General features: G+C 37.6%; 1 long non-coding RNA gene across 1 annotated transcript in view; it reads left to right on the top strand.

Moving 5' to 3' along the window:
* The first annotated feature begins 2,491 nt into the window (after positions 1 to 2,491).
* The window catches only part of LOC146320401 (uncharacterized), a 79,553-nt gene continuing 57,462 nt past the window's right edge, over positions 2,492 to 24,582 (top strand). Inside the window, exons 1-2 of the long non-coding RNA XR_014771503.1 lie at positions 2,492 to 2,549; positions 2,651 to 2,768. This is a non-coding gene — a long non-coding RNA (uncharacterized LOC146320401). The remainder of the gene's footprint in view (positions 2,550 to 2,650; positions 2,769 to 24,582) is intronic.

The raw sequence follows: 24,582 nt of genomic DNA, 5'->3' as shown, positions 1-24,582 counted from the left end.
TTGATTGCTTGCAAATCCCCGAGAGGCTTTCTCAGATCTTTTTTGATTCCTTTCCCACTCCTTCAGACCCGTGGACGTGCTGTTTCTCGTTGTTCCAAGGTAAAGATTTATATACAAAAGTGATAGAGAGTTTGCAATCAGGGGTCCTAGATTTTGGAATGACCTGCATGAGGAGACCAGGGCTGCAAACTCTGTGTTATCGATAAACCATTGTCAAAAGAATACTTTTTGATGATTGCATTTATGTTTTATGATATTTTATCTTGGTTTACTATCTTTGTGTTTTATTATATCTTTGGTTTTAACTGCTTTAATTAACTCTATTTTGTTTTTGTTTAAAATGTTATATTTTTATTGTAAAACATTTTGTAAAATGTGTTTTAAAATGTTCTATATAAATAAAGTTTCTTCTTCTTCTATCATCATCATCCTATTATTATTATTGTCTTGAAATAATCCCCACGTTTCAGTTAGGTAAAGACTGGTAACGGTGGCAGCACTAAAGCTTATTATTATTATTAGCCACAACGCTTTGCCTTGTGGTTGAAACTTACCCCCTGAGGGGGTGCATTAATACCACTTAACCAAATAAGGTTCCTTTTTCATTGTGTTTTTCTTCTACAGAGATGTTGTCTCTAGAATATTTTAACTTGAGAGGAAGAGCACAGAAACAGCTGTCAGCTCCAGGTCAGCTCCGGCTGTGGATTTGCACCCCCTCCATCCACTGTTCCCTTTGTATGGACACGCATTCATGCTTTATCTGTCTCTTCATCTTTTCTCTTCTTCTCTGTTTTATGCACACACAATCAAAGGCTGACTCAATGCAAAATATTATTGTAGCCAGAGGTTGCTGTCAGATACCAACAGAAGTGTATATGCATGTATATAGTTGTAGTTTTATGGGAATATACAAAGTGATAAGAAGTGATAACAGAAAACTGCAGGGACTATTGGTCTGTCAGACCACCTACCTCCTTCTGTGTACTGTGCATTTATCAGTCTGTGTGGCAGTGGTTAATCAGTGGGTTGAGGTTCCAGAGCTGCAGTGGCTCCACAGTCATTTTGGACCATTAGCAACTCTGAGGTGGGTTCATAATTCATCTGAGATTGTGTTTGCACAGCTGGTCACAAACCTCCACCCTCCTAACCCCAACTTCTACCACCATCCACCATATCCATTTCAAACACACAAATATTTGTAATCATCCTGGATGACTTGTGTTTGTAAAGTTAGATTTTGTGATTGATGCAGTAAGTGTGAGTTGGCCTATGAGGGCACCTAAAAACAAGCAAACCAGCCTCAAATAAAGGGTATTAAAATACAAATTTTACTTGGATGAATTTTAACTATTAGACACCATCTATGTACCAAAGAAAATAACTGCAATGATAATTTGTATCCTCACAAGACATCTGTGAAAAGCCTACAGTATCCTAAAGCAGTGTCCTTAAGGAACCCCTTTTCTATCATTGACTAAACTGATGATTCCTGACTAAGTGACATGTTTAATAGATATTTCATATTGTACACAACAACTGATAAATTGCACAGCTGACCCAAATGGTGAACGTGATAACGGCAGGAAGTTATTGTGAGTAGATTATTTCCTGTGAATACTTCATCAGGGACCAGTTATTTTTTGATATTCTTAGTATCTTTTTATACAATTCCCTGTCTGTATCATGTATGTTTTCATTTTTTAACAGCCATACATACTCAGTTGGATTCTTTTTTCATAAATTCTGTTTTTCTTTTTAAATTTCTATAGGCTATATCTTAAATAATAACCTAAACCTTTTAAGAAAACAAGTTCATTTAGTTTTCTTCACAGAAGCTTTGGTGACACCTAGTGGGGTTCAGGACCCTCATGTTCAAAACAGTGTTTGTCTTATCTTAATTTAAGTTTCCAAGACAGGAAAAATCCTGTCTTTCTATTACAGCAGCAATTCCTAAACTCATGGCTGTGTCCTGTCCTATCTCAGACCCCATATCTTAGGAAATCTTAACTAGAGCTGTAAACTTTATATATGCTTTCGATTGATGACTCTAGCTTATCTTGTTTTTTGTACCGTAGTTCCTAGAGAGACAGTTATTTCTATAACTTTTTTAAAGGATGAAAATACAAAATAAACTTTCTGATCATTCAGCTTTTATCATAATGTTCAGAAAGTTATTAGCTGCTACACATTAACTGGAGCACAGCATGAGAGCTTACCACTCTGTGGAAGCCCATGTCCACCAGTGACCAAGTTATAATTTTTTTAAATATATATTTTTATATTTCATCTCATACTTTCAATTTTTATCTTATAATTAGGACCCTTTTCCTCATAATTTCGACTTTTTGATCACATAATTACCATGGAGATATATATATATATATATATATATATATATATATTTTTTTTTTTTTTTATTTAATTGGCAGGAATGGGCTTCCATACCTCTGTCACCGTTTCACCTTTGCATGGCGGGTTATTTGAGCTCCCAGTGTTGACACCGTCGCGCTGCTGCTGCTGTGCAAACTTCATCATTGCTAAAAACAACGGTATGTAGCATTTCGTTAGCAAACTAATCCTTCACCAGTCCCGTCCTCTCGTTTATGTCAAGCTTTTTCGAGGAATAATGTTTGTGCACCGTGTTTCGCAGTGTGTTTGTAGCTGCCATGTATCATGTGAGCAGCACAGGTGTCCTCCATGCGGGTTGGATCACACTCCTTCCTCCTTCCTGTTGAGATGTTAAAGATCAGCTGTTTCACTTCTCCAAGGTAAGAATTTGTTGCCTGTGAGTTAACATGTGCCTCTGCTCTGTCAGCTCGTGACAATATTTGTAATCCTTGATGCTGCTGATGTTGTTGGCTGTTTCATGCTCTGTGCACACTTGTTTGCTGATTTCTGCTTTTATACTGCTGCCTCCCTGCTGTATGTTCAGCGGTGGTGTTATTTATGGTGAATTAATTTCTTGTTTGTTTTTTTTTTTTTACTGTGGTTGTTGTTTGGCAACTGTATGATGCTTTCATGCTGTTTACAGAGTGGTGAACCCCTTATACCCTGAGACCTCAAAAATCTTTGCTTCCTGCATTCTGGTGACTTTTAATGATTGAACGTAACAAAATAGTATGTACACTGCAACAGCATTAATTTTACTTTAAATTCTCAGTGAAGAATGCATAATAATTTGTCCCTCTAGTGTGAACTTGTGTTGATATCAGTTTTCTTTTATTTATTTTTTGCCATGAAACTTGAAACATTTCTTAAGAAAGGAATTTATCTTGGGAAGTCTAGTTTGCTGTAGCTGTATTGTTGTCTGGGTGGAAACAGTAGGCTTTCAAAATCGTGTACGACTCATACACGCTGTACAGTGTCAGAAACAGGTTGTGGTAATGGAAAAAGGAAAAACAAGTGTGAAAATTTGTTGGACATCTGGAGAAATGCAGGAGAACTGTGATCCCGGGAAGAAATGGGGAGAGGGCAGTGAAAAACAGTCTCACGTGGAAATGGGAGGGTTGGCAGGTATTCTGAATCCACATATGAGCGTATGCAGGACTCTGAATAGGATAAGTTGTTCTCAGAAGATATGTTTTGTGGCATATTTCCTTTTTTTGGGGGGGGTTACCTGCTGTCTCATAGCAAACCTGGGTTTTCTTTTCAGTCAGGTGTTTTTTTATGAATGTGGAATCAGATTTTTCTTGCACAAAATCCATTCACAGAATTATTTCCCCTAATAGTGGGTTCTGTGTGGCCTGTGTCACACACTGGATGACTATACACACTGCATATATTCAGCCTTTTCTTCTGTTACACTGCTGCTGCATTCAACCACATTCATCTCCATATTCATGTACTGATGGTGCTGCTCACCAGCATGTTGTAGCCTTCTTCTGATGTGAGTTTAAGCGTGCATGTTCTGAATTATTTGCTGCTTGTATGTTTTGGCTTGTTGCTGCACATTCGAGTTTATTATTGTTTTGCTGTGCTTTGCTGCTGCTGCTGCACTGCTCATCTGCACACACTGCTGTAACATTAACACTGATGTTAACACTTGTTGCTGCTGCTGCTCAGATTATGTTTCATCAGCAGACGCCTGTAGTCTTTGTGTACAAGTGCCCTTTAAGGTTATTTTAAAGTGCTACAGTGTATAAGTTTTTAACTTCTGTTGATGCATGAACAAATTGCAATATAAACATTTAAAAATCGCAATAATATCTTACTGTGACTTGTGTGTCCTGATAATATTGCACTGAGGAGCCTCTGGTGATTCCCACACCTGTTTTTTATTGTATTTTCATAATCATGCACCTCATGTGTAACTGTGCTGCCTCCTTGGCCAGGTCACTACTGATAGAGATTTTATCTTAACTCATGATACAAAATTAAATTGATTGTTTGAAAAATGATATTTGCTGATATCATAAAGTCTTGATGATATAAGATTTTGATTCATAATCTTAATCAATATCAGACAATATCACATCTAATTAACACATTCAGTTACTTTTATGCCAATTACCAAAAAATCATTCTAGCTATTTTGATAATTCATTAATTAATTTGATTATTTTTAAAGAAAAAAGTCATAATGCTCAGACTCCATGTTATTAAATATGACTGTTCTCTGTTTTTTGTTTTCGGTTACTCCTATATGACAGTAAACTAAATATCTTGTGGGCAAAACACCCAGCTTTGGAAAATGCTAGTCGACATTTTTCACCATTTTCTGACATTTGTAGATCAAACAACAACATCAACAATGAAAATAATCATTACTTGTAGCCTTAGTTTCAAGCCTAAAAGGCAGCAGCTGAGACTATGGTCTTAATTAACTGCTTTAGGTGCATGTTCTGGAACTGAGATGTCTTTGAAGCAAGAAAAAAATAGAAAACTGAGTGAAACTTAACCAAAATTATTCAGATATGAACAAGAACTTGTGATTACTCAGCAATGTGATGTGAATGTAATCACAAAGAGGTCTGCGGGTTCCTGGATTGGACCCTCAGGAGGAATCATCACAGGTCAGAAAACCTGACTCCCTTGTCTCATTAACAACATCAGTCTGTCCGCCTTCTTTCTCATTAAGCTCAGTAGGCTGGAGCGGCCTGTCACTGCTTATATTGTCTGGCTGACATTTTGTTTTTTAGCACGTCATTTTTTCTAGTTAACGCTGTGGAAATTGGATTGGACAGTGGTCAGGACTGGAAGCCCAGTTGTTGTCTTATGCTGGTGCCAGCACAGTCTCTTCCACCAAACACCACAGTACTAAACTCAGGCACTGTCTAGTTGTACCGACTGTTAACTCCGAGTCAGCATCATTCTTTCTTTCTCTCATTTATACACACACGTAGTTACAGGCACACACAGCAGAGTGCAAGTTTCATAAGAGTGTATTTCAATGGGAATTTCCCATCTATATCATACTTTCCAACGAGGCTAGTGGCTCTAAAATGGACACATAAAAAGATAAAAAGGATTCTGTATATTTAACCAAATTACATAAAAGCTTAAATGGATTTGTGATGAAACCCTGAGCTCAAAAACCATGTCTGTGAAATCCATCATGGTTTTCACAAGCTTTCCCTGGTGATTAGCATTGGCCGGAGCGTTGGCGTGCACTGCAAATCAAAACCATATCCATTCTGGCCTGACACGCTTGTGTGCTTGCAGAAAGTGTCTCAGTCACTAACCCCGTGATTTATAAACGTTTATCTCACCGCAGCGGCCAAATCAAAGGCCTGGGAAAAAGGAACAAATTAACAGAAAGGTATTTAGCTTTTCTAAGAGACCTAATTTTGAAAACCGCACTATTCATAAAGCCACGGTGCATAATTATGTTTTTATAGCTGTATAAACCATAATGTTACCTTGTAATTTCATGGTTACAGACGTAGCAATTTGGAGACCCCAGTTTTGCTTTGGCTTTGTTTGTTTGCGTTTTTGTGTAAGAAGTTGTGCATGTTTTTTAAATCTGAGCTCTAATTTTCACAGGATGTGGGATTTTTGTAGATGTCACATTTGTGTCTAAAAAGCGCATGAATGTGGAGAGGCAGGTGTGCAGTGGATGTTGGCAGGAGGTTTGATGACTCATAAGCCTGAAACTATTGATCATACACTGCTGGCTGTATAATGATCTGAGCTAGGGCTGCATTTAGACTGTGCCAAAGCAAAAGGTCTCAGTCTAACAAGCACCATAAATGCATGTCCTGCTGTTTGAGGGAGAAAAACTTCAGCCACTCTTATAACAGCTCTGCATGCTCTGACTGAGGCCTGTTGTGTACAGTTAAGATCTGACAATATGATGATATAGACTTGGTGGTTACTTTAGGTACACCTGTACAGTCTGATGCAGTTCAAAACAACTGTTCTCTCTTAACATCTTTGTTTACGACACACATGATGTTCAGTTTTCAGTGACATTGGAAAGTAGTTCTGGTAGATTCAAAAGAAGCTCAGGTAGATTCTACTGCAGAAAGAAAGTAGTTCCTAAATAAAAGTGCTCATAATAAGGTCTGTGGATTATTTTGAGCCACTGGTCATGATTTTTGGACAGTGACACTTTTTTTTGGTGCTTGAAGCAACAAGACTTGTGCCATTTAGTCCCATTATATTTGAGAGGAGGCAGAAATGTCTACAGCCAATATCTTCACAACTCACACCAAAACAGACAGATAGCACTACAGGCCAGAGAAAAAATGTGTATTTTTGATTTTTGGGTGAACTGTCCTTTTAAATGATAAAATATGCACACAACGCACAGCTCAGTATAATATACTTCAGTACAACACCACCATGAACATTGACCTCAATAAAGCTACAGTGTCAATGAAAATGCATAATAGTAGATTTTATGGCAGAAGGGATTTATGGGAATTTTAAGACCTGTGTGTGTGTTCCCTCACCCTCTGCTTTCCAGCTTGTAGGACAATGAAAAAAGGCTATATCCAGTGTTTGGTTTGTCCATTCTTCAGAGACATGGTGGCATGGAAGAGGTCCTGTGCCTCTATAGAGAGCAACAGCACATTCTGACGTAAAGAAAAGACAAATATTCTTATTTTCTTATACACTAATAAAAACATCGTATGAATATCATATTAAATTCCTGCCAATAAATCATCCTAAAAAATTACATACTGGTTCTTTAATTAGATTGCATGGATATGACTAACAGTATTAAAGCATCAATAATTGTCAATTAATCAGTTGCATAATCATTTCAGCTCTAGTCAAGTGTCTGTCTTATTGTGACTCAGCTCAAGTTAGGCCTGCGAAAATTGTCAATTAATCAGTTGGTTGATTTTAATGAAAATCATTCGGCAACTATTTTGATGACTGAGTAAACATTTGAAGTAACTTTTTTTCTACTATTGTCTGTTTAATTTCATTCTGAATAACTTAATATATTTGGGTTTTGGACTGTTGGTTGGATGGAACAAAACATTAAGAAGACACAATCTTGGACTTTGGTTCACTATTTATTATTTATTATTTTTTTTTATTATTTGATTGAGAAAAGAATTTACATTAATCATTAATTAAAATAAACATTTGCAGTTGTAGTATGACATGATGGTGTGTGTCTGTAGCCTGCTATGTCAATGTGGTGTTATATGATTTGTTGTTTTAAAGACACTTTTAGTATGTCCAACCTCATGTTACAGTGGAGATTCTGCAACAGATGAAAGGCAAAGACTTGTGAGCAAGAGGATGACTCACATGATGTGGCAGTTGTTTTCCACAGGTGCAGGTACATTTTTCTCAAACATAGAGTACATTACTGGAAAGGTGAATGAAAACAACAGCTCTTTTATTTTGTTGTATCTTTTTACCTTTCACGTGTCCAAATCTGAGTGACTTTCTTTGACATTTGCTGCATCAAAAGCCCTCTCTAAAGATCAATTTTGCCTGTAGTTAGTGAGATTGTGTGGATGTCATTTTTTATCCAAACTTTTGGCAGAAGTTTGAATTTAGTCTATTTCTCGGTCTGCTTCACAGACCGCAGGTGCTTTCACGCTTCAAACTTTTAAACTGATGCTGTTATCCAGACAAAGCATCACATAATCAGCACAACAACAGGACAAGCTTTTGTTCCCGCTTTGCCAAATTTAGAGCCAAACAATTAAGTATAAGTACATTTGCCAAGGCAATATTTCTTTTACAATATTCCCATGACCTCAGTATGATATTTTAAGAGCTGTGACAGACAGAGAAGGGGGAGTTTTATGGAAACTTTTGAGTGAAAAGCAGAGAGGTTCTGATTGTTTCAAGGTGACATGAGGTAATAGCTGAAAAGATGACTTTTAGGAAGGAAGCGACCGCTGTTCTGATCACAGTAGGACAGTTATTCCACCATCAGGGAGCCAAGAAGGAGCAGACACATTACAGCTGTGTAATAGTGGCATTAGACTCCAACAGTTCCCTGTTAGCCATAGGAGACCGATGCTCTAGTTTCAACTTGGCAGCCTGAGCTCTAACATAAATAATGGCCTTAAAGTGCAGTTCAATTGTTCTAATAATTTAGACAGTATACAGCAATTTTTTAAACAGGCATAATAGTAGAGTGCTAAAGGGCCTTCAAACCTGGGTAGGCGGTGTAGCTGCAGAGCAGAAGCATTCCTCAGATGGTTGATGCAACTGTCTGTGATATTAGACAATTTGTTTTCGTGGTACAGCAACAGACGCTGATCAGTAGAACACTGATGATCAGATGATCGCTCTGTCAGTCCACAAAAGTCAAGTGCGTGAGTGAGTGAAGGTGTGTGTTTGTGTTCCTGCCAGGTAGCTAAAAGGGGTTGAAACAATGGGAAGGAAAACAGACTCACAGAACATGACCAAACATTGTAGAAAGACAGACATGCGCACAACCATAGCTTTCTACCTACAAGGCTGAAATTTGCCCTGGAGGTCAAGTGTTGCATGGATGTATGCACGTACATGGCTCTTGTGAATTTGCACTTAGTCAAAGAAAAATGCTAAAATGCTCTGGCTCCACTCTTTCAAATGTGAATATTTGAAATTGAGGTGGCTGTTTTTCACTTTTTAAAGATACATTTTATAGATTAAACAATTAAGTGAGAAAATTATCGACCGATTAAGTATTAATAAAAATAATTGTTAGTTGCAGCCCTACAGTTTGTAACATTTGAGGGGCAACTAAGAGTTATTTTCTTTATCTATTAATTTACCTATTTATCTTCTCAATTAAATGTTTACTTAATAAAATGTCGGAAAATTGTGAAAAACACAATCCCAATTTCCCAGAGCCCAAGGTAATGTCTTCAGATGTCTCGTTTTGCGTGCATACTGGTCAAATACCCAGATATTCACTTCATATCACAAGAGAAAAACAGGAAATATTTACATTTGCAAAACAGGTACCAGACAAGGCTTGGCTTTCTGGCTTGTCGAATGGCTTAAATGATGAACTGATTATCAAAATAATTGTTGACTATACATCTGTCAGTAATTGTTTAATTGAATCATTTCAGTTCCTGTTTTGACACAGAAAGCAGGACTATAAACTAAATTGGTCAGTTTATGAATCACTTACAGACCTAAATTTATCTTATTGTAGTTTTCAATAAATGTCTATACACTGGCAATAATAACAACAACCAACTAGAAGTTCTAACTAGACGTTTAACCAACCAGTCAACCAACAGACCAGTACCTTTTAGCTGATCATACTGTAAATGAAAAGGACAAACATATTGTGAAAACAATAGATAGAAAAAAAACATGCACTGATGAATAAAACAGCAATTATTGTTTCATTTAAACTATCAAGGGAAATGTAATTTATTTTCATTTAGATAAGTCTAACCCCATACCAGCAAGTGTCATAATTTCAATTTGTAACACATTTGCAGCTGGCAGTAATGAGTACAGCAGGGGGCGCCAGTTCACTGGCTGTCTGGGCTGTGACTGCCTCACCCTGAATCTAAAGCTCACGTTTCCCTTCTATCATTACATGAGAGAGGTAGTCATAGCAGAAGTTTGTCACCAGTATCAGAATTTAAACTAAATTCAGATTTATTTTCAAACCACACCTGCATTAGAAAAACAGAAAAAAGAAAGCAAATTACTGTAGTTTTACATTGTACAGATACATACCAGCCAAACAAAGCTTGAATCAGTACTTGTATGCATGATTTTTAATAATTGTATAAGACTACATTGTATTCTTGCCATGTATATGAGCCTCTATCAGATGTCTCTCTGGGCTGTCACCAGCAGATCGTGTTAAAGCAGCTGTGGGAAAGCAGAGGTGAGCTTGAGAGGTCGTAAATCTTCCTCCACTCACAACAGTGTTGGCTCACTGACCAAGTGACACTACTTCAAAGAGAACCCCTGTCTTCAAATGAACTTGTTGCCTTCACTGATAAAGGTTTAGTTTGGCCAGCTGTTTCCACTGTGTGTGTGTGTGTGTGTGTGTCGGTGTGTGTCTCTCTCTGTAGACTGACATCAGTGGGCCACCAACCAGGAGCCATGACTGACACTTTTTTGGATGAAGTCTTTCAAGAGGTGTGTTTGTGTCATTTTGAAATGTTAATTGTAAAAGACCATACCAGTGTTTTTGCACATTGTAGTCCATTTGCTACAAATTATGTTTACTTTACATTACTTTTGGTCATTTTCCCAAGGCTGCTAGTGTTTTAGATCCGTTAATGTGTTTTTATATCTTCAAGGAGCCATTCATGTCCTTTTAAAATCTCAAAATCAACTTATTTGAGAGTAGAGCTGCAGCGATTGGTCAATTATTTGATTAGTTGTAGGGCAGGTTGCTATAGCTGAAAAACGTATCACGATAAAATATTTTATTTCAGTCTGACGATAATTATTTATGATATGTAATGATTTAATCAAGACCAGGAGAAAAAAGGTTGAATATAACCACTTTAATTTTAATTTAACAACTATATTTTTCAAGACACACAGATAATGAGTTGAATCTTAACACAGTAATGTAAAACACATGTAAATAGAATTGCACAAATAAATTAATAAAAATAAGGATAAATCTAAAAAAAAGCAAAAAAATGTACTGATTCCACCTTTTCTAATGTGGAAATTCTTTGTGATATATGAAAGGAAACGGAATATCTTAAGTCAGTCATCACTCTAGACTGTGGGGAAATGTGGTGGGCATTTTTGAGACATTTTATAGACAATAGTTTGATTGATTACATGCAGATTAATCAATAAGGAAAAGAATCATTGGTTGCAGCTTGAGAATTACTTATTTCTGGTTAACAGGTGTGCATTTATTGTTGTCAAAGTGAGTATCTCAGCTTGTTGATGCAGTTGTAAAAGCTGTTGTTTTTTTTTAAAAAAAGATACAGAACACTTTGGTCACCAGCAATACAAAGTATACGTGATCTGAAATAAATGAGCAAAACAGGCAAAATACTGCTTGATTCTTATGTCTCAGACATGAACCAAGTTTGGAATCTTGTTACAGAACAGAACAGTAAAATCTATAAAATCATATCATAAAATGTGGGGATTGGAGCACGTTTTTGTACCATTTTATTTCCAAGTGAGTCACACCCACTGGAAAAACAAAATAATATCTAAAAAAGGCTGCAGACACGAGGTCTGCCTCTGATTGGCTGCTGAAGAGAAAAGCTTTAGTTATAAAACATAGAGGGGTTCTGATCTAATTTGAGAATCTGAATCATTCTGAAATGTTCACGTTTTGAAACATGCATCTTCTCAAAATTTGTGGAGAAAAAAGATGCTTCTGGGCAACTTTTCCACAGGATGCAGTTGCTGAATAAAATGGATCACTTTGGTTTTAAATACTGTCAAACGAATTTGGAAAACCATTTTTCTTTCCAAAACATGTAATATTGCAGTTTTCTGGGAATAGGACTGTCTTCTGCATTCTTTGGGATTTTTGTTGTATTTGCAAACAGGTTTATTTGTTTTTTCAAACACCTATTTGACCACATATTGTAATTAATAAAAGCAGCGGTTTAAGGTTTTGTCTAAAGGGACATTCCACTTGAGCAAGTGTCTGACTTCCACTTGTTGTGAAAGCAGTCCAGACTGATCATGTGTTGGGGGGCCTACAGGGTGTTCAAGTATTCCAGCAGCAACGTCCTTCCAATATCTTCCTGGAATCACTCTTTCTTTATGGGATCTCTTTTTGTGCTAACTTTGATCTCTCTACTTCAACATCAGTCTTTCTCCCACCCACTCTCTTCTCACCGCTCTCCTCACTTTTCTTCCCTTTCTTCATCTCCCTCTTTCTTCCCATCTCTCGTGTTGGTTGTCTTTCCGTGTCAGAGACTAAGCAAACAGAGTCGTGTGTGAGCAGCCTCATAACTCCACGTTCCTGAGAGACTGGGAGCTCTCAGACGAGCGCAGCTGTGTCTTCATTTGTCGGCCATGTTCGGCATTCTCCAGATATCTCCAGGAGGCTCCTGGGCTTTTTCTGTGTTCTGGTTTGACCCTGTGCCCCTGTGGAAGAGAAGGCTGTGTGGAGGAGAAGCAAAGTAGGACACAATTTCAGGTACAGTTGTGAAGTAGAAAGACACGAGATGACATGAGATACGTGACTCAAAAAAAGTTTGATAGATATACAGACAGTAGGGCTAAGTGATATGGTTGAAATCTATCATATTTTTCCACCATTAAAATCCAGTATTGTTATTTTGGCCAATATTCTGTATTTAGGCTGTGTAAAATAAAATTTTTTACTGGTATTTTTGATACTTACAAGACAAAAACACATATTAAACAACTTGAATTAAGAAAAAAGATCAAATGTTCATAAAATGCTACTGATAAAACTAATTAATTGTAAAAAATAAAAATAATCAGCATTATGTTCTGTAAAAAGATATCTGACAACATATATGCTGATACCAGTATGGATTGATATGGTTGTGTTACGCCAGTATAGCTCTAATCAACATATAGGTATATTATAGCATCTTAAATATCAATCTCTAGTTTAAAAAAATAAACTAAATCACATGTAACTTAATTAGGGGTGCAACTATTATTACTAACTAATTTTTTAACACAATTATTACAATTTTCATAATCAATTATTAATTGATTGTTGATCATCTGATCAACAAAATGTCAGAGAATAGTGAAAAAAAACAAAAAACAAACCTTTTAATGTCTGGCTTTTGTACTGTTGGCCCAACAAAAAAGATGTTTAATTTAAAACTACAATATTTCTGCATTAAAATGTTGGAAAAACAACAGACATGTTTTATTAAGTTGTTTACTTATATTATCCCAAATGTTGCCAATGCACAGAAAACTGACTAACCTGTCAGCCATTGCTAGCTAGTTGTTATTACTGCTGGGAAAACACAGGATATTACAGATAGATCAGAGATTGAGGAAGGAAGTTGGCAAATGTGACTAAACCTAACATGAATAAAACTTTAATATTACCTTGTCAGTGAAAATGATTTCTGCCTGAGTCATGTCAGCTAGATTTTCATCAGGTATGGTGGTTGTTGAAAAGTGAAGAAAGCTATTCCCATTATCTCACGCTACCTTACAATGTCATCAGACTACATCTTTTGTTATTTTAAATGTGAGAGAGACCCCTAGTGGCTCAATTTGCATATTGTGTGATTAAGGGGCCAGTGTGTAGCACCGTCTTAGGTTGTGGTGCAACATGGAGGCCTCATTCTAAGGTGATGAAAAAATACTCTGCCAGTAGATCCCCCTAAATCTTACACTGGACCTCACGAGGGACCAAAAAACCCCACAATTATAGTTAATTTTCTTTCAGTCTACTAATTAATTAATCGACCAGTCATTTCAGCTCCTCATTAATTGAATTATTGGCCAACTCCAGATAAGGTTGTAGCCCAAAAAGCATGAGAGCAAGAGAGAGAAAGTAGAGAGACCGAGTGGTTGCAACAGTATGGAGCAAACAATAGTGGAAAAAGAAAGGGGTGAAAATGTGAGGCGATAGAGCCGAGAGCAGATGGTGTGTGAGAATGAGAGTGTGAAGACACGCTAGTCAGGAAAGTGGGAGACCTGTCCAGGCTGGTCTCCTGGCTAACACAGATATCAGCAGGAGGCCAGCATGTGTTTTCTTCTGCTTGGCTAAAGGAGGTTTGCACTCACCCTCCCTTTTCCTCCCTTACTTGCAGTCCCCTTGACCCCTCCACTACTCCTTCACCTTGTAGGCGTGAATCATCAGACAATCGCACATCTCTGTCCACACTCGTCTCCCCTGTCCTCTCTTCTATCTATCACTTCTTTTACTCTTTTACTCCTCAGTGGTCCAGAATGTCTCTCTGTGTCTGTCTTTGTCTCTCATCTGTTTCTTGGTGCATCTGGCAAACATGAGCTGTGGAAAGACAACAGACAAGTAATGGGAGAAGTGTGTGGGTGGGTGTGTGTGTGTGTTGTGCGGGGGCGGCTTTGCACATCTGCATGTGTGCACATATGCACAGATGACAAAGGCAACTGTGCGCCTTCGTCAACTGAATCCCATCTGAAAGTATTTTCATAAGAGCTTTTGGTTCTGTACCGACACTGAACCAACACCCACAAAACCACTGACACTCGAGTCGCTAAGCTGTCCAACACGGACTGCTGAAATCTCTCATTGTGCACCAATATGTCATAATATCATGAACATGCTCTGCATGTCAAAAGCTGCCAACGAGGCCTGGTGGTTTGATGGTCAGTTCTGTAATGTGATGATCACAGATTTGATCTCCATGACAGCAAGTGTATCCATCTGTCTGGGTCTCGACAACTGGACAGAATCATACAGGAATATGTGTATTGGTTTATTTGTCAGGGTACTGTAACAAGTCCAATGTAGCAGCCCTCATAATTCAAACACCATGTCTGGCTTACATTACTTTTTGCATGTTTTGTAACAAAAGCTTATCAGATACAATTTGGTACGATTTCCAGTAGCCACTTCCATTTTGAAACCAGATTTGTTAAGCTCAGATGCGAATGAATGTCTTTATCAAACCATTTATCTTTTCTCAATCTTTTCCCCCATATTTCATATGGTATGCTGCTTGTTTTCAGGTTGCAGGTACACATGCTGTGAGCGTTAATCTGGCTTCTCCTAAATCTGTTGTTTGTCGTCTCTGCTTTCTGAGCCAACAAAAGGGCATAAGACATCTTAGTTGTTTTACCTTTAAAGGCCTACTTTGTGGGATTTTCCCAACAATGTATAGGGTCATACAAAAATAACCCATGTCAGTCATCACCTATGACCCACCAGAGGTATGTGGCAGTGCCTACATCTGCAGAGACCCTGCCCTCCTCCTGTACCTTCTTATTTTTTCATTATTTTGCTGTGTTTGTGGTGCATTACATACCCAAAATGTGAAACTCATTAATCAACTTCCTTTCTGGTGTCTTTACAGACAGCAACTTAAAAATCCTCTGTATTCAACCTTTAAATTACATGCAAATGTTGAAAGGTAAAGGCAATAAAATTTGATAATGGATTTCAAATGATTTTCAATAAGTGGATTGGATGCCAGATAGGAATTTATAAAATTCTATCAAACCTTATTTCATTCCATATGCACCTTACCAAAAAATGCATCCAAATGGTGAAAAAATGGGTTTTGGTTACGTTAATTATCATTTACTGAAATAAGTCAGCATTGTTTCACTTCTTTTTTCTCACATTATTTGTAGACAAGTGTTGATTCCCCATAATTTCCCCCAGTTGTTAAATTGCTGCCAGCTATACCTGTTGCTGTACAGTGTATGGACATACATACCAACGTGCAATATGCTCATCTCAGTTTGTCATGTTATCATGCATTTTTGTGTAATAGAAAGTTTACAAATGTTCAGATATGTTCAATGTTTAGAGTTCTCTTTCAATGTTTGGGTAACCCTTGTACATAGAAAACCACAAGTACCATCAGACTCCCACCAGATTATCAAGATGTAGAGGTGGATTATCTGACAAGCTGTTACAAGTACGAACAGCTGAGGCCATCATGAAATCTGCATGAAAATTTGTCCTCCTCATCTGTCTATCTATGTATCTGTCTGTCTGTAAATTGTATGTTTAGTACATTAATGTGTGAGAATAACTTGTGAAACAGATTCTTTTTACAGATTCTTTTCTTAATTAATTATCAGAAATGACAAGAAAATTGCCCATCATACTTTCAACAGCAGGAAAGCATAAGATATTCAGTTTACTATCATAGTCAACAAAATACAGCAAATATTTACATTTTAAAAATGAAACCAGTGGATTAACTTGATTAATAGACTAAACATTTCAGCTGTAGACACAACATTTAAAACAGAATTTCCATCCAATATTCCTTCAGTGAGCTATACTTAAATCATCTTTGAAGTCAGACTTTGGGTTCATGAGACCTCAAAACAGGCATATTTCTCCCCAACAGAATGATATATCAAGTACAAGTGAATAAATGTCAGTAGAAGTAAGTATTGACAGATGACATTTGGAAACAAATATGATTCGAAAGGTACATTTTGAAATCGATTCCTTCGTGTGTAGTACTGTGTGAGACTGATATTTAGTGAGTTTTGCTTGTTAAACTCATGTCAGTGTGACTTTTGAGCTGAAGCAGATGAAGTGCCAGGTTGCATAAGACAGTGTTCAACTTCTCCACGTTGCATATTAACCTTCCACGGGCATGTGCTGCTAATGAATGGTGGGTTTGTGGTTCAGACCAGCCTGATGCCAAGTTGTGGATGTGCAGAGCCTGCCAGTGACCATCGCTTACACACTGTGAGTAATATGACGACCTGATGGTCTAATTTGCTAAGAAGAAACATCTGTCAAGCTAAAACATAGTCTGAAGTGTAAACAGATGAAAGTTGTATTGGTTTCTGTTGGAGGCAGTCTGGTGGTTTGTACTTTCAGCACACCTACAAAACAGCGCAAGCCACCGACCACATCTCTTCCATCTCTGGCCTCACTTTGCCTGAGGTTTCCCCTTGAAGTACCTTTGCTAGCACCTTGCAAGCCGCAAAACACTAACTGACTTGGGGAAGTGACAAATTGAGGGGTTTTGGCAGTCTGCTGGCGGTAAAACATGCCTGTTTACATGGGAGGATCCCACAGAACCACAGACATGTCTCCGACAGCCAATAAGAGAGCTGGAGAGGAGGGAATGAAGAGAGAGCTGCAGAGAGAATGAAGGAGGGAGAAAGTAACAGAGAGAGAGAGAGGAGGAAAGTGCATCAGAAAGTTTTTCTGCCAAGATATTAATGCACAGATATGTAGGCAGGTCAAAACCAAATGCTCACATGTACGTGTGCACATGAATTTGTCAGTAATATACAATGTTTTAACAATATGTGAATGGTAGACATTCATTATTCTCTTTTTGAGTCACGTTAGTGCCATGACTCAAGGGATGGCAATGTCTGTCTTTTGGTCGACTGAAATATCTGGGCAGGGTTTGTCACTGCTCCTCTGCATCTCATACAGGTGCACAAGACAAGACAGTATGAGATGCTGCCAGACAGCCTTTTTAACACATAGTTAAGTTTGTGAAAATAACATTTTGGTTTGACATGGGACACAAACTCCAGTGTCCTGAGTGAAAGTCCTGAGTTAGTTTTGAGTCATCCACCCACCCCACCTCTTCCATGTTTGGACTTCTCCCAAAGACATTAAAGACCGACTTCTTTCATTGCTTGTTGGACTTGACATTGAACAGTATATTAACTGTTAATGGTTAACCCAACTACACTAACTTAACGCTAAACAAGTTAAAGTATTACTGAAAGAAAAATACATTTTGAGTTTGTGTCCTTTGGTTTTCTACAAACTCTTTTAGTTCAGCGATGTAACCGTGTTTAAGGTAGCTACTAAACTAGCTAACAGAAGGCTACCTGCTGCCAGAGCCATGTTTAGTTAGTGTTGCTCCAGAGGGCCACTATTTTAATCGAAAGTTCAGGTATGTGGCACCTAAATGAGGCACTGTAATCTGTGTTGTGGTTTGGTCTGATAGGTATTGGTCGTATAGGTGCCAACATGGCACCGTGTTCTGATACCCAACTCTTCTCTTTTATATTACGTTGAAAGCTCCGTGCTTCTTAAACAGCCTCAGATGGGTTTACCATCTAATCACTTGAAAGCCTGGTGCGTCTCTATCAGCTGAGTTGCAGTGGGACAGTGACGTAACGTTGGTATTTGATGAGTTGGGGATGAGAATGGGCAATTCAAACTTTTTGGTTTTGAATGAAATGTCTCAACAACCACCCCTTTCTTTTCTGATGAAATACATACAAAACTGACATTCCCATCAACCTCAGCAGTACTTTGTGTTAATGCTAATTAGCATGCTAAGATGGTGGTAACCATAGCTTTGACACCAGTGCGACACCAGTGCATGTTCACGTTGTTATTGTGTATACTAACATGTTGATGGTCACATTTAGCTCAGAGCACTGCTGTATAAAATCCTTACGGAGCCACTAGCATGGCCGTAGACTTTTTGTTTTGTTGTTTTGTTTTACTGATTAAATCCATGTTGGATGCTGCTGGCACCTAAAATATTCCAAATTCAAACATCAAATGTGGCTTTTACACCAGACCTCTTCAATAAATTACTGAAAGCCATTGTCTTCAGCTAGTGTGTTGAGCTGCCTGTGGAGCGCGGCTCAGATTTCCTGGCCAAGACAAAACTTTAAGACGCTCTGACAGAAACGTCTGAGAGAGGAGAAACCCTATCCAGCACATGTCATTGTAATTCAGGAATATTATATGATTTAGAGGGTGGAGAGCACAGGGCTATGGAAACACAGAACTCAGTGGCAGGGCACACAAAGGACGTCTGTTCCTTCACAATGGAAACCTTGTTGGCATTTTCTTAGTGCCTTGGAGACAACTAAAGAATAAACAACAGTTTGCTGTCCCCTGTCTCTGACGTGATTGTATCTCTGACAGCCCTTCCCAAATGGAAAAAGGGTGGATTTAAAATCATCCGAGGCAAATCTCAGCAGCATTATTTGACTTATTCAGTCAACGACTGTATGGTTTTATTGTAAAATTGAGGGGTAAAATCCACAAAAATCACCACAAGTGTTGACTAAGCTGGAGTGCAGCTATAAAAGACAACAGAGCGGTTGAAACTCAAATCTGTTTATGTGCTATCTAAATGTAATTTTCAGCAGGTCACTGCTCTTTCTTTACTTCCCATCCATCTTCTTTCAGTAACAGAAATCCCTTCGTCCTACAGTAAGGTGTTCAGGTCAGCAAGAAGGATAATAGGCCCTTTGTATGTCCTCAAAGTTGAATCGTGCCTCCAAGTTAAGGAGCTGTACTACTGTCCATTATTGCTGTTGCATGAAAATTTAGTCCTTGAGATTTCATCTCGTTAGCCAAAGCTGTTTATTTAGTGAAAGTTGCTCTAATCAATATTTTGATAGTAACAATAACTCTAATGTGAAATGATGAAACCACAGAGAATATTCACCAATCTCTGCAAAATCTCTGCAGAGATGAGACGATCCAATTCAACATTGGTATCGGGGCCTGATATTGTGGTTAGGCAGCCGTGGGATATTGGACTCACATTACCAGTCTGCAGGTCCATGTTCCAGTCTAAATTCCTCAAAGACACGTTCTCTATTATAAACACTGCATTAAGGATGCAAATTGAAAGTCGAATAGCACTTTTCACATATACTCTGCATTATCAAGTAATACAGGGGAAAGTTCTTAAAAAGTTCTTAAAAAAAACAGATTATCCTCCTGCTCCAGCAGCTCTACACCTACACCTGGTGATAACATGTCACTGTTAGGTTTATAGTTTTTTCCACTGCCCCCAAAGTGGCCAAAAAATGCAAGTTTAATAAAAAAAATTGAGTAAATTATGACATTTGGTATCTTGTGAGCCATTTTCATGAGATTTGCAGATTCTCATATTTGCTCATATTCCATTTCTTCATCTACTTTGTATTCAGATAAACTAAATGGAACTAACATAATTGCTGTTGTTGAATTTATTTATTTTTGACAATAGGCTTAATCACTAAAATCATGCATTTTGATATCTGAGTGGCTATAATTACCAAAATAACTGAATGCTACTGCTTATTGTGTTTGAAAGTTCTGTTACAGTTGCAGTCTGCAGTAGTAAACATTCACTTCTCCACATTAATCCCTCTGCCAGAGGCAAGTGAACAGTTTCATTTGAGTAAAGCTCCATAGGAAATGAATTAGATGAGAAAATGTAAGAAGGATGCACATGACATTCTCCAGGCTGATTTGCTGGGAATCAGGTCTGTTTCTGAGATAAGATAATCCTTTATTAATCTCACAGCAGGGAAATTTGCAGTGTTACAGCAGCAAAAAAGAGGAGAGCACAGTGGGAAGAAGCATCAGCAGGAAGCAATAAATAAGTAAACAAGAAATATAAATGACAGGAAATCTAAAAAATAGAAACAATATATATAATTTAAACAAAAAACAGGCTCAACGTTTTAATTAACAACAGTTGTACATAGGAAATGCTGATATTGCACCATTGAAGTGATAGTACACCTGGGTGAAACACTGATATTGCACAGCATGAAATGAAATGAATGAATTTTAGGAATACTAATACAGTACAAGTCCACTGCTCCACCATCTGATTTATCATAATTCGACTAGTTCAAAACAATACAAGAGTAACACTTAAATACCTAAAACAGCTGCACAAGCCAAACCTGCGTTAGTGAAGGCAACATGTTCATTTGAAGACATGGGTTCTCTTTGAAGAATTGTCACTAAGCAAACAAAAAGTGAACTGAGGAGGATTTATGACTTCTGCAGCTCACCTCTGCTTCCCCATAGCTGCCTTTACACACTCCGCTGGTGACACCCCAGCAGGAAGGCCAGGAAGAGCTGCCACACATAAACCAAACACTTCTAAAGTAAATAGCAGGCAGTAACTTCATGGCATCGAAGACATAACTGAAAAATGCAACTTTATGATGGAAGAACATTGAACATGTGTCCTTTTGCAGTTTCCATTCTAAACTGATCATGACAATGTTTCAAAGTGTTCTGCATATTAATATTATCCAACATAATAGTTTTCCTTAAATAAAATTTATTTCCAGTTGGTTTTTCAGATACTTTGGGTTTGATCAAAAGGTTTCAGCATAGAAAACCTCAATAAGTCAGAGCACATAAAATCTTGCCTTGATTGCTGGCTGTTAGTTTTAAAGATTTAATGCAATCATACAGTGCAATAAAACTACTGTGCCAGCTCTTTTCTGAAAGCTCCCGAAAGCTGAAATATTTGTATCGTTACATTCACATTCACATTTTGTTAAGTAATGCAACATTGCTCATGCATCATAGCCTATAAAAAATATTCAATACAATATTCACTCTTGGATAATGCAGTGAGGTTAAAATCCATTAAATCCACTCAGCTATTTGCCTTTCTTGTGTTGTTAGTTGAAAATGTGTCTATTTATATCCTCTGCTGTCACCAAATAGACCAAAAAGGTTTAAGTATACGACCATGACATGTATTTCTCATGAAACAATTGTGTTTCTCTCCTTATTGAAGATCTTTTTCCATGACAGAGTGGTTTTACTTGGAGAGAACAGGCCCTGATTCAAAGGACTGGCCAGGGTTTAATCAATTTGCTGCCATCTTGATTAGCCAACGATCCACCAATCTGCCTGGCAATCAGCAGCAATTACCCTGGCCTGGAATAAAATCTCCTCTTCAACCTCCAATGTGCATTTTGTCCAACTTATCAGTCTGGTCCTTGCACCAATGGCAGGGGCTTGTTCGAGTTCCTGTGATTACCTTTGGCGTCATCTGAGCCGCTATCTTCTCTTCTGTGTAGAGAGGCCAAAAATGTGCAGGCATTGAAGGGGGACTAATGGGCCAAATCGTGAATGGTCCAGATGGCTGCGGAAGAAATTGGTCTAAGCTGACAGTTTATCCAGGCATCCGACAATTACAGCCTCCTACTGAAATAAAAGGCAACGTTTGGATAGTTCATTTAGATCTTAACAATAGAGAGGAAATGTCAAAACACATTCCCACACACAAATGGAACCATATGGCAGCCATCTAACCTATGCTGTTTCAAAACCTGCTATTCAGACTATGGAAAAAGTAACATCTGCAGTACTTTACAGCCTATTTCCACATTAAGTTTTAACTTAAACTCTTACAATCTGCTATGTATAGTAATATACCAGACATACAGTGTAGCAATGAGTATTCACTATTTGTTTAACTGGAGAATTCATCAAGATAGCAAAATGTTTGTGGCCTAAGCTTCATAAAAATGTTAAGTCAGTGGTGATTAATGACCTTGATCAATTTTTAGCTTGCAGGTAGCATTTTATTAAGTTCATTATTATGCTAGTGGGATAGTTTTTACATCTTAACTATTCAGCTCTTTAAAAATATCATATCTGACATACAACTAGTGTATTTGGGAAAGGTAAATACGTACTTAATTTGTTACCCTCCACTACAAGAAATAAAACTTTATACTCTGACTCTTGTTTGAAATTCTGCCTTAGTGGAAATTCAGACCGAAACCAGAATTCAAACTATCCAGGGGCTGTGCTGCTGGGGCGGTATGTTGCAAAAGTTCAACCTGTTTTGCAGGACAATAATGGTATATGAAAATACTGATACACTTGAGTATTGTGATATTATGTTTTGTAATACTATATTGATTCTCAAAAACACTGTTGATTTTCAATAATAGTTTAACTGCAAAGATCTTGTAATGTTTCTTCAGCCATTTGACTTATCTAGTCTTAAGCACATATTGTTCCTTTGCTCAGCTTGAACAAAACATAGTACTATAATGTTGGATCTTTCATGGAGTGTGATGAATACAAATGCAGATGACACTGTTCTGATTGCATGACAAATTTCCTAAAATTATGTTTAAAAAATTACAATATATTGCCTTCCTTTCAATATGACAGTATACATCACAATATATTTAATTGCAATCCCTGTATCGTGATGCGTATCATTTCTTTCAAGCCCGCTGTGTTGGTATCTCTGCTGCAGTGGTTTCATGTTTGAGGAGGCTGCATTTTTTCACAGATTGCTAATATCTGTCTGATCACAATTTTAGTCCTTTCTGTGTGAAGCATTTTCTCCTTGTGACCTTCATCAGGTTTCCTCCCAACAGATAAGTCAGTAGAATGAATGATATTTAAGTGCCCATAAGTCTGAGAGTGTGTGTGGTTTACCTTGGCAACAGACTGCATCTTTGGCATTTCCATGACTTATACCTATTGCATGCCAACAAAGGCTTTCATGGATAAATTCAGGCTACTTCTTGAGTTTGATGATTCAGATCATTTGTCAGATGGTCCTGAATTATCAGAGTCAAATTGCAAAATGGCCACTTGTTTTCCCTCTGCACAATATCCGGCGAACAATGCTGGATGCTTAGGAAAGTTTTCCAAGTCTTGACTTGCCTGAAACATAAACGTCTAAAACAAGTCTTGGACATACATCCAGCATCTTAAAGAAAACAGCAGCCACTAGCTTCGGTTCGTATTAGCACAGAATCCAAATGCACTTGCAGACACTTGAAACTTGCTTGAGATATATAAAACTTCACATTGGACACCATAGATTCTTGTAATGTAGTCAGAGGTGTTGTTACTTGAATTTGCAAGGAGAGACTGCATAGAGAACTATTTGTGGTATATTCAAGTGCTTGTGAGAAGTTTGGAAGAAGAAAAGTATTGAACTTGTATAAAAATCGTATAGCTTGGGTTGGAAAACTCCTCATTTGTTTGGTGTGGTCTAACTTAAACTTTTTATGCTCCGAGCTCTATTATAGGGGTAGAAATCAACAGCATCAATTTATCCTGTTACAGTAGTTCAGCTTGATGACTCCATGTGTGTGTGTGTGTATATATATTTATATATATATATATATATATATATATTACACAAAAGTGTGTGGTTTAAGGCTTTAGTGCTCTGAAACATAAAACTGGGCAGAAAGCTTTCATATCCCTCATTAGTTTGGTCCACTGGCAAGTGATAAAAGATCCTGAACATTCATTCTGAGTGTTTTCAATTCATAGAAAACAAAACAAATAAAGAGTGAATGAATAACAGATGGTTTGGTGTATAATGCAGAATCAATTCCCAAACATCTGCTGCAAATAAGCTGGGGAGACATGGAGAGAAATAATAATTATGCGTGAAACTTGAATATAGACGTGACTACAGCTTGATCAAAGCTCTGCTTTTCTTTTGCAACATAATGTTACAATGATGATTTAGTATTCTGAATAGAACATAAAACTCTTCACTTAGTTAATAATGAAGGAAGAACAATGCCATATTTCAAAGCATAAAGTGGGGAGTGGTTGTGTGTGTCCAGAGAAATGGCTGCACAAACATGATTCAAAATTTCAAAATACTGCAGAGCACAATGTGCAAGCACAAATAATTGGATGTTATGACTAATTCCTACAGGTATGACAGCCGGTGCACTCATAATTCAACATTTTAGGATATAATTCTGGGATACAGCACGCATGGTTAGACTTGCTAGAAGTTTTCGGTTCAAACTATGAAGCTGTATGAGTCACCACTGAATCAATCATGTGCCTTTTTGCACATC

The sequence above is a fragment of the Lutjanus erythropterus genome, chromosome 10 (assembly GCF_056507025.1).
Source record: "Lutjanus erythropterus isolate fLutEry1 chromosome 10, fLutEry1.hap2, whole genome shotgun sequence".
Classification (NCBI taxonomy): domain Eukaryota; kingdom Metazoa; phylum Chordata; class Actinopteri; order Lutjaniformes; family Lutjanidae; genus Lutjanus; species Lutjanus erythropterus.
This window is presented reverse-complemented; position numbering and strand designations above follow the sequence as displayed.